Source organism: Drosophila bipectinata, chromosome 3R, assembly GCF_030179905.1.
Source record: "Drosophila bipectinata strain 14024-0381.07 chromosome 3R, DbipHiC1v2, whole genome shotgun sequence".
NCBI classification, from domain to species: Eukaryota; Metazoa; Arthropoda; class Insecta; order Diptera; family Drosophilidae; genus Drosophila; species Drosophila bipectinata.
The window spans coordinates 19,428,748-19,440,706 of NC_091739.1; the positions used below are offsets into that span (position 1 = coordinate 19,428,748).

The window sequence follows — 11,959 nt, forward strand, 5'->3', positions numbered from 1 at the left end:
CCATTGACTGCTGCCAGATGCAGCCCAGTCCCTATCCTTATCTAAACAAGACATGAAAAATCAATTTGTAATCATTACGAGTTTGTTTATTTGCCAATGAACTGCGACCCATAAACTCGAACACGAAAAGTTAATGATTCAAATTAAAAACTCTTTTTAGTACACCAGCAAATAACTAATAAAAGGATAAAAAAAAGGACATGCCCCGGGTGAGGATCGAACTCACGACCTTAAGATTATGAGACTTACGCGCTGCCTACTGCGCTACCGAGGCCTCAAGTCCTGGAGGAGAAAGGGTTACTAATCGACTCCATATTTAACAGTGTAACTACCCCATTACAATAGCGTCATGATTTCTTATTGTGATTCTGGATAACTTTATTTATTAAATTTTAATTGTGACAGTTATTTGGATAACTACATGTTATTGGAGGCTCTTACCTTAACTAGGATATGATTAATAGCAAGTCAATGTCTTCAACCGTCATCAAAGCCTAATGAACCCTCATAATAGTTACCAATTGTGACTACTAACCTAAGCCTTGTGGCCAGGTTCTCTGATTTAATTTGTGATGGCTTTGACGTTAATGAGCCAACTTTTGTGCCACCTGACGATTAAAAGGGGTAGATTCCTAGGAAGCATTCCGGGCACAGACTGACAGCCAGGTATCCGGGCATAACTCCTATGATTTATACACCGCACATACTTATTTTATGGCAGTTGTTTAGGTTTTGTTGTGGCGCGGCACGACTTGGCGCCTTCAATGAGCTGTGTCTGCACATATTTCTCAATCATGGCGACTTTTCAGACAATCTCAGACATTTATGCATACGTTTCCATCAGGCATACACATATAAAAGTGTTTGGGGTTTTATGACGAATCCTTGTTCTGCTGTGCTGTTGTTATGGGGAAATGTCTACTGCTTTTATTACCATAAATTCTGTGGCTTTTCAGGCAGAACCATCAAACCGCTCCCTCCCCGAATCACGGAGCGTTTCATTGTTAAAGCCGACGAGCTCTGACGTATTAACAATTTGTCAAGCAAAATTTACCAGCAGCAGAATAAAAATCAATGCATGGTAACTAATTACTTGCTGGCTAAGCATGCTTTTTCCCTCCCATCCAGTTACAATTTGCAATTTACCATTCGTTCTGAATTCAAGTCAGTTTCACATACACTGAGAATTTAGGGTTTTATGATATAGGGTTTTATGGATACATTTTGGCAATTAATTTTTAACCTAATTGGTTATAAAGGATCTTACACATTAAACCATTGCTTTCCTATAACATTATTAAGTTTATTAAGTCAATATCGAATTTTTCCATCACTATTAGTGAGTTATATAAGGTCACCGTATTTTATTAATCAAGAATAAGATGGGTTTTTTGTCTACAATTTTATGTAGACTTTAATATTTTATGGAGTAATGTTTTTTTTGGTGCTGCCGCAGATTACTGTTCTGCAGCAGATGTGGCACGCCCCCAGCTGATGTCCTCCGATCCAGATGGCGATGCTTTGTTTGCCCGCATTAACTGAGTGGACATCCCAGCAGCCGCCCATTCAGTGGGCAGATGTCCCGGCTCTGGGGAGCTGTTGCTGCTAAAAATTGCAACTAGCAACTGATGATGTCCCCGGTGACGCCCCCGCCATCCCACAGGACATCAGGACAGGGGACCGAGACCGAGGACATCCCGACAGAAAGTAGCAGACAGAGGAGCAGCAGCTGCTGGTGCAGCAGTTTTTTCTCTTTGAGCCAAACACTCACTTTGATCATTTTTCATTTTCCAAAGCGACACATGAGCTCTTGCACTCCCAAACCATCTTGCATCCTGCACGGATGTCTGATGGCTCTGGATTCCTGGATTCTAGATTCCGGCATATGTGTGTGTACGGGAGTGTATGAGGAATGTGTGTGTTCGCCTAGTGACAGGGCTGGACTTGCGTGATATTTTTATTAAGAAATATATCAAATGCACATAATGCACACATTCCCAGCTGCCATATATAATCCTTGGGAGCGGAGACTTGGGAGCCAGCCAAATGACACTTTATTATTATTTTCATTGTTATACGGTATTCTATTAAATTAAGCCCTAAATGCGATGATTGAGCAGGGCTCATCGTTCAGCCGTCAAAGGAGTTACCGTCACCTCATCGAAAAGCCAGTCAAAATTCGAAATTCGGAACTGGAATTGCAAATTTATTCATACGAGTCGCGGTTCACGTCAAGCGTTAAGTTAAGTGACCTTTCCAATTCCAGGGCTAACAAGCCAGGTTCCTCATTCTCGGCCCATGCTCGCTGTCGTCCCCCTTGAGCCTTTGTTGTTCACTGAATTTGCATAATCGCGTGAAGCTTATTTGTAAAATAAAAACGAAGCGTCGCACACACAAAATGTCAGGAATTACACATAACGTCGAGCACTTCGTGGAAGTCCTGGGTCAATGCGCAGGATTCGTGTGCTAAGCTAGAGGGGTGCACTATGAAAAAAGACTGTTATTCAATATTGTAATAAAAGCAGTCATAGAAAGACAATTTGTTTTTACATTTTACGTTTAGCATCTTTCTAAAATCTTAATATAAGATATTATTGAATAAAACAGTAGTGTAGTATCTGATATTTTGTCAAGTGCACATTGTAGAGCCGTTAAAACGAGGGAGCAGGTTAAGAGCATTGGTGAATAATTTGCATTTAACATGCGCGACATGAAAAGCAAATAAACAATGCTTTCGACTCCTCCCCACCAAGTTGAGTGGTAATTTGTCAGGCTGCTAACTGGTCGCCTGAAAATGCGACCGTTTCCTTCTGGTGATTTGTTGCACTCGTTTTTCATTTGACTAAATGCTGCAAATGATGCGATTTGATATGTAGAATGCGCACGTTTTAAGTCCATCGTCCTTCGTACGGTGTCCAGTGTCCACGCTGCGTATGCTTAATCTGTTCGAGTTCTGGCCGAGCATAACTTTTGTCCGGCTGCTAGTTATGAGTTATGGCCACTGCAGGCGGGACACATAAAAACAAAATTAACATAATTTAGTTGTGAGCAGGACATGCTGGTGTCCTGGCCCACCCCCAGACTTTGGATTTAGCCGACTATCTTTCCGGGCCAAAATAAATTGTAAAACTTTTGCGAAAGAAGAAAATGTATTGTTAAGGCCGCAGCTGAAAGTCAATAAGGCGAGCGTAAAACTTTTCCCATCCAACCGATCATCATCAATTCCTATATATACATTGGAAGTCCACTCTATGCTACAATATGTGATTGGAAGGAGGAATAGAGCATAAATTTGATTAATATTAATGCCGGAGCTGTTGCCCCGTGAATACATACATCCGAAATATACAGAAACAAGGACATGCAATATCAATAAACCCAATGGCAGACTCCTTTTTATGATTTATTGTGTTTGGTCAGAGGACGTGGCCCGAGCAGTTTCACCTTGCCCGCCATCATTCTCGTGCTCCATTAAATCTTTGGCGACACATTCAATGAGCCCCATAACGTGTGCTCTAATACCTTTTTTCCTCCCCCAGTTCCCAGTTGCCATCCAGTCCCCATCCATCCCTAATATCCTTTGTTTATAAATGTTCTAATGGAGGGCAAATTATTATTTTTTCTCTTTTTTTCGGTGTTTGTGCATGTCGAAGCTGCTTCCTTGACGCTGTTCGAGTGATAAATTGATTGGACTACACACGAGGACTCGGTCGAGCCCTTCTCGATGCCAACATTCATAGCGGCGGTCAGGCGTGGTAGGACCCGCTGTCAACCCTTGGTCCTGGTCCAGTGTGCGGCCAATTTACGGTCAGTGTTAGTGGCCAAAGGATAATAGTCGGACACTGCCCTGGGGTCACAGGTCAGCCTGAAATCGTCGTGTACTCTGCCGCCGCTTCTGCTGACCCTCTCGAATTGTTTGCTCAAGATCAAATGGCCTGTATGCGGGCCCATGTTTACAAGCTTCTCCAATGTCCTGGCCGCATATTTTTGAAGCATTTTTTTAAGCCAAGAAAAAGGTTACCGCACTCTTGTAAGAGTTTCTATGAGCTTTAAAATAAATTTAAAGCGATTACTTGTATGTATAATTATTATCAATCGTTTGAGGCAAAATTTTAATGCAAAATGTTGCCCTTTACCAAACCCTTTGAAAAAGAGTACTCCCAAATTCGATTTGATTTTGGTTCGGTTTCTGTATCCTTTGTGGGCCTGGTAAATTATAATAAATGTCATTGTACTTACCTAACGCCACATTGAGATTTAATTTATGGTGTGAAAGTTTGCCGGGTGAATATTTTTGTTTTGTGCTCCAGGTAGGGATACTCCCACATAAATAACAACCCTTACCTATCTAGTATTTTACTTTTTTATTCATTTTTTTTAAGAATTCGCAGTATTTGCATTGCATTGTGACCTTCGGGCTTGATTTAGAGAAGCGAGGCTCTGTCTTTATGCCGCCCAGATTCATTTCTGCTTAACATAAATATTTTAATAGCGGCTGTCATTGTTTTTAATTTCGCTGTCAAAATCAGCGTCAACTAACAAAACGATTTCTGTTTCCCTTTCAGTTTCAGAGCGCTGTTTGAAATAAATATGAGCGGCTGTGGCATGTTGATTATAATATGCCTCATTAAAAATAATAAACTGTCAGCCAAACGAAGGCGAATGCCAAATACTCGTGCCGCCCACGCTTCTTTCCTTTCTGCCTTTCAGTTGCTAAATTTGAGAATTTCAACATTAATTGTACAATGAGGATGAGCAACTGTAAAAGTTTACTGGTCCTAGTCCTAGTCCTGGTACTCGTACTCGCACTCACACTCGCAATCGTCCTCGTAGTGTTTCTGGTTATGCTGTGGGGCTTTGTGGGGGTTTCGCTTTTGTAATTGTATCCTTGAAATGCATATTTGATATTTTGTGCAAAAAGCTTAGAGCCATGAAGCCCCTCCCCATCATCCCGCCACTGACCCAGCTCTATTTTATAAATATTATATGCAAACACATCTAAACACTGGATACCCTTGCGGGGTGTGCGTTTGTTGAAACCGAATGCGGTTTTCAGATGTCTTTCCCTATTTTTTGTTTTTGGTTTTTTTTTGCACTTTAGCCATGCACGAAATGGTGTAGAGGGGGCGTGGCGAGGTGTTGGTGTTTATGGCAGCAGAAAAGGCCATAAAATGAACAAAAACATATTCTCCCGGCTGCAAGTGAGTGTGAGTGAGTGGGTCCAGGCATGCAGCATAAACGGCATTTTGAGACTGCAGCGAAAATGTACAAAAGCTTCAGATTTCATACACTGTCCAAGGACCCCCGCCGTTCTTTTCCTGGCGATGTGTACGTGAGTCGTGAGCCGGCCTGAGCAGGGTCGAAATGTAAATCCCGAAATCAAATCAGATCGCACCTGATTATTCCCGAGAGCTTTCCGGTCTTTTGGATTTCATCCAGGACCGCAATTTATCACATCCCTGACACCTCGTTCTGCCTGGCCCATTGAAATTGAAGCTGCAAATTCACAGAATTGCTGGGCCAAACATCAGCGTCAACACTTGTCTTGGCCATATCCCAAAACAGGGCTCTGAAGGGAACACGAGGGGCACAAAGGCATTTCGGTCGACCATGGTCCACATGGCGGATACGGAATACGGATGCGGAACAAGGAACACGGATAACTGAGAACGAATCCGGATCACGGGGAACTGCAGAGTGGAGGTAGGAGGACAGTGCAAGGTGACGCTGGTTTTGCTTTTGCTTTGGTCTTGGGTTTGGCAGGCTGCGGTTCTTTGGTCCTGGCTTCTGCAGCAGCAGTAGAAATTAAAATGTTTACACAACCGAATGCCAACGACGTTTTAGCATTCAGGCGCTTGTGTCCTTCAGCAGAAAAACATTATCCTGCCAGTGATGTGGCTCGACCAACATCTTCAGCCTCAGTTCTTTCATACACAAGGAAAAACACAATACTAAGAAACAAAATAAATAGATATATCAAATTAGAGCAAGTAGTAAAAGCAATAAAAAGATTCTTAAAAGAATTATATAAATATATTTTTAAATATAAATGTGCATTTTCTAGGAATATTTTAATTAAAAATATAGCCTTTTTTCGACTGCATAGGCAGTTGCACAAATGCATTCAGCTCTCAATGTTTCCCGGACGTTTAGCATTCTTCTGGAAACTGTGGAACTGAATAGGGTGTCACATGTTTAGAGTTTTCATTTAAATGCTCGAACAAAGACGCAACGCCTGGCATTTTCAGCGCAATTAGTGCCGAGTGGAGAGGGCCAAAAGGCAGGGACCTTGCCAGGCATTTACCTCATTGCACAAGGACACATAACTCAACTCGGGACTTGGAACTGGGGACTTGTGACTGGGAAAAGGAGTGGGATTGCGTAGTGAGTCCTTTGGGAGATAAAGTGCGATGGGGCTGTTGCTGCTGCTGCGAATGCGGATGCGGATGAGGGATAAGAAGTAGACAGTCGTTTATCCCTTGCGGGCTGAGCTTATTTATTCGCTTTGCGTAATCTTAAGCACCTCACTGCCACAGCCGCTCGGCCCGCAACTGAAATCTCCGTCAGCCGCAACTTAACACCGTTTTAATCTGCCATTTGGCACCACTTTCCTGAGCCACCCACCGCAATTTCCGCTCATATTCCGGACTCCAGACTCCCGACCCAACGGACGACTCTTTCTGCGGAATAAGGACTCCGGTCGTGGCGAGGTGCGGCCAGGAAAATAACATTATTGCAGGCAACTTCTTAGCGGCAGCTTGCTGGCTAAAGTGCAGTTGAATATTTTATGAACTCGGCGAGTACTTCGTCTTTACTTCAACTGCCCACTCCAGAAGCTGTCTCACGCCAGGAGGAAGCTACATGTCAGGGCCAATAAATAAATAATCAATTACAGATGCAGAAATAAAGAAACATCAATGATTGGTAAGATGAACTATTTGTTACACCTGAGATAAGGTCATCCTTAGCGATTCCTAATCTAAGGGTTTTTTCATTCAATTTAATAAAGAAAAGCCTTGAAAATGTATTCTTTCAAGATGAACATTTAACGAGAAAGTTGAAGACCTGGAATTACAGGAAAAAACGCCAAGGAAAATCTGTCTGAGTACATACTTTGACATTCAGATTGAATACGGCAAAATGCAATGGTACAATTCAGGGATTTCGTTGCGAGGGAAAGGATACGAAAGGACTTTAGCTGGATGGTAGTGCTTCGTGCTCCGTCTCTTAGTGTTTTGCATTTAAATAAGTTGCCGCTGCAACAATCACAAAAAAGCAGCTTATGCCAGCCACTTACCTTACTTTTTGCCAAAGAATAAAAGAAATAATTTCGACAAAAATTTACTCAAAATGGTCTCGAGAAATATTCCTGACTTTTCCATTTATTTCAATAAAATGCTTAAAGTGCCACAAAATGAAAAATCAACTAGTTCGATGACTCAATTAAACGTATAACCGGCTTGTCCCAATTCCAATACTCAAAAAATGAATAAAATAAAATATGCCAAAGCAGAAACGAAAAATGTATGAAAATAGCCCAAGAAATACAAGACTTAAAGGATGGATTTTGAGAAAACCAGCTTGTGTGAGTTGTGTTAGTTAATTTCAATTTTTCTTCGGCAGACAATTCAATAAATGATTTCTACGGCCAGGTCAAAGTCACTAAACCAGAAAACACACAAAATGAAATGTACAACAGCCGAGAAACAAATGGTGAAACAGGCCAACAGGCTGGGCTCTCGGCCAACTTGGGCTCTCTCATTCCCGGTGATTTATTTGGAATTCACTTTTGGGACTCGGCCCGCTGCTCGCTTATTTGTCTTTGTTTGCCTTCCTCCTCCACGGCCATCCTACCCCAACATCCTCGACATCCGCCTCCTACATTTTTGGCCACTCTTGCTCCCACTTTGTCTTATTCTACTTTGTTATGGCCGCCAATTGAATTTGGTTTTATTGCATTTATTGTGGTGGTTGCTGCGTCTTCTGCTTCTTGGTTTCTGGTTATTGTTAGCTGCTCGACTGACCTCAGTACATTATCTCTAAATAATTTATGTTTGTATACATTTTAATTTAATTTATTTGTCCGACTCGGAATATTTGTTCATTTCACTTCTATTCGAATAGAATGTTGTTCTTGCTTCGCGTGGGTGGTCTGATGTTTGGTCAGCAAACAACAGGCCGGGCACATAATGTATAGACACTCGTGTACGGACGACGTATACGTAATACGAGAGGCAGAGGCCAATATTGATTGAGTAGCCGCAACGTTGACCCGCTTCGCCAAATAAGAAAGATATCGTAAAAAGGCCTTTCGCTCACCCGGGGTCCCCTGTAATTGGCGATGTTATGTGCATGTACATATAATTCCCCTATAGGCCCAGATATATGGTCAGATAGTTTTTTATTTCCCAAAGATTGTTTCATTCGATGCTCTCCTTTTCGTATAATGGAAATTGCACATTGGAGGCTTTCGCATCCGTTTCCATTGATACGCAGAACAATACATAAATTACCACAAGGAGACATGCGGAAAAGTAATGTCCTTGTTCTCTTTGGATCTCTTAAAGTCACATTAGTAGATGAAAATTACATGCTGAAACATATACAAAAAATTCATTACCAAAAACTAAGGAAACATAAGCCAAAAAAAAATCATTGTTTGAGCTTGTTAGCTGGCTTGTAGATTGAAAGCAAACGCAAATTGAAGAACAACTTCAGAGTGTGCACATGCAAAGCTTAATGAGATGAGTTCTGCCAAGTGGCGTGTGTAATGTGACAGGGGCGCCGTTAAGGGGGTCACCATGTGGAAGAAGGGGGAGGGCCTGTCTGGCTCTACGGAGGAACAATAAAGCCCGGGGCTATTATCAACGAGAGCCCGGTAAATGTGACAATGCGAATGACACAAAAGCGCAACTGGATTAGCATCTGCCAGTCGGTGTCTCGATTCCAGTTTCCGCTTAGTCTCCTATTCAGTCCTTAGTCCTATTCTCCTCTTCCATATCATACCACATCCTTTCCCGTGCGAGTATGTCAGTTTTCATCCTGCCCCCTCAATACACTGTGGATGGGGTAATTTTAAAAAGTGGGCTATTCATTGAAGATTAAAATTACAATTTTTATTTAAATAGTACATTTAAGGCTATAATGGATGGACTTAGTCTGTAGCTTGATGACATTAAAATTACTGTTTTATAAATAGATCAGTTCATGATAGAAAAACATACAATTTTCCTTCAAAAGATAACATTATAATTATTATTATATTAATTGATGACACTTTCCCCTACTGAGTCTATAGACAAGTAGCAGTGTTTTTTGGCCTGCTCTCGTGGCTCGCACTTGAAGCTTTACATAGCAAATCTTACAACAGTGGCGCGCAATTGTCAAATGCAAATGTAGCCTTGGCTTAACAAAATAAAAAACAAACTAAATAAGGAGAAGTGGAGAGCAGACAGCCAGGGAGTACCAACATTGAGAACTTCATCTCTATCCAAGTCAGTTCCTGGTTGTCCTCGTAATGACAAACTTGTATTTCGAGCACTCACACTTTTCCAGTGAAGGGCGGAAAGGACGGAAATCTTTGCTTGCCGACACTGGGATTATGCATATTTCGCCAGTGTCACTCCAAGGAACTCACTTCGACGCCCTCGCCGGGCAAATGGAATTCTGATGTATTGCCGCCTTTGTTTTATTAGCCCAGCTCAACTATTTATTTCATATGGAATTACTTTGGAGTGCTCCTGTTTTAGTCAGCATTTTAAAGTTTATGCTTTGTCCGGACTCTGGACTACAGATGCTGGATGTGGGAGTGGGTGTGGGTGTGGGCGTGGGATTGAGGATAATATTTCGCACTCTCCGGAAGAGATGGTAATTTACATAAACATAAAGTCTGACGTTGGCCACATCCTCCAGGACCAGCTGCCAGTTACCGTATGTTTGTTTGCCCAGCAGCCACAAGGACATCAGCCCAGTTTCTGTTTCTAGCCAGGACAGTGGTGGCAAAAACATATAAAACATGAAACGTGAATAAAAACAAAGTATATCTTTTATTGAGAAGTTGTGTAAAATATTTTGAATATGAAGAACAAATGTTGTGAAAGTATATTTCAATGTTACAGGAGTGGCATCTTAAAATGATTATTTTTTAAAATAATTTGAAGCTAAAAGCTATTAAAAAAAAATAACATCAAAATAGGGTGAAAATTGAATTAAATTACAGAAATAAGCACATCTTAAAATTCACTAATTGACAGCACTGATCCATGGTTTTCTGGCCAGCGGGCTTTGTTCCGTCCTGTTCTGCTCTGGTGTGGCTTGCTCTGGGCCAAGTTTATGACTTTGCAAATTGTCGTAAACTTGCCAGCGGAGTTTGTGTTACATTCGGATTACGGCAGTAGCAGCAGCTAACCTTAAGTCAGTTTCCATGTCAACAAGCCGCAGTGTTAAGTGCTCCAGATTTTCCGCATCCGAATGGCATTGTCCCTTCCTAGTGCTACCCCCAGTATCCAATGGTCTGTAAACAAGTTGTCATCGTCCCTGAGGCAATAGAGTATAGGAAGGGCACCCCCTAACCACCGCATTGGCAATTAGTGATTGCTGTCAGAGGCATCAGACTCAATGCAAACAAAACCGTTCTCACCCAATTCCAATGTCCGATACCAAATTCAGTTGCGTTCCGGCCATGAAACCGTAATTTATATCGCCCTCCATTTGCTTACGGTTGCAATGGTTTTACGCTTGAAAATGGCTGCAATGTTGGTCGTGGTGTTGCCATTTAATGGATGCACAGAGAAAATTCATATCTAAAACTCTTAAATAATACAAAAATGAAAACAAAATCTTTAAATTTGAGAAGTTCCTACAAGGCTGCATCTGATATGTTATATTTTATAATTTTCCAAAAATGGAACTGTATGTGAGCTTTCAAAAAGGTATCTTATTTCGAGTTGATTGTATATTTAGTTTTTAAAATAAATGTGTAAATCTCTAACCAGTTAAATAATTAAAACAAAACCATATTTAATTAATTTTTGATTTCATAAAATATCAATTACCTCTTTTTATGAAAAACAAAATTAAATTAAAGAAATTTATTAAGGAAATCCTCTTTATTATCCTTGATTCTGTTTGGCAATAATCTTCAGTGCCCTCGTCAACTCTATACACATGGTTAATTCCTTTAGATGCCTTGGCTCTGACTCTGCCAAATGCTGGGATTGCTTGACAGTTTTGTAAGTTTCATTCAGTCAATTTCACGGCCTTGACAAGATTGCAATATTGAGACGTTGTACGCTGTTACACAGCCCCCCTAAGCCACCCACTTTAGTGGCATTGGCTCAGTCAAACGGAAACTCTTGTGTAGCCGGAAAAGATGTCGGCTGCTCCTCGCGGAGGCTGCTGCTTGTTAGCGCTGATTTTATGCAGATTTCCACGGTAAATTTATGTAGAGCTGCTCGGATACATTGTTGCCGATCCGTGGAATCCTGGCTATCTGCGGAGGAGGATTGTGGCGTGTGGAGGGTAGTTGGTAGTAGCTCCTTACAAGTAGCGACAAAGTACACGAAGTGTACGTTTCATTTCAAATTGATTTATGCGCCACTTCCCCGTTCCAGTTCTCATTCCCCTTCCGCTTGAGTTTGGGGCCCTATATGCTTGATTACGTTCGGAATTGGTTCGCCCAGCAGCTGACGGAGGCGGTAATCAAGGCCATAGTAACAGATAGACGGGCTGTGGGGAAAATACGGCCGAAAACAGGTGTCCCAGAATAGCGTCGACACGAAAATCGTATGTAGCCATACTTGAATGCCATCGATACTGCGCCAAGAGAATCAATTGTAAAAATAAACCAGATTATAAATATAATATTAAACACCAAGTACATACAAAGAATGGAGGGGAAAAAGTTATCAGAGTAGGTTTAGGTGCTTGAATTTCAGTTTGTCAACTTAACAACAAACTT

At 41.5% G+C, this 11,959-nt stretch overlaps 1 non-coding gene across 1 annotated transcript; it reads right to left on the minus strand.

Moving 5' to 3' along the window:
* Positions 1 to 201: 201 nt before the first annotated feature.
* TRNAM-CAU (transfer RNA methionine (anticodon CAU)) lies at positions 202 to 274 on the minus strand. Its single transcript has one exon. It is a non-coding gene; the product is annotated as a tRNA-Met (tRNA).
* Between the last annotated feature and the right edge of the window lie 11,685 nt (positions 275 to 11,959).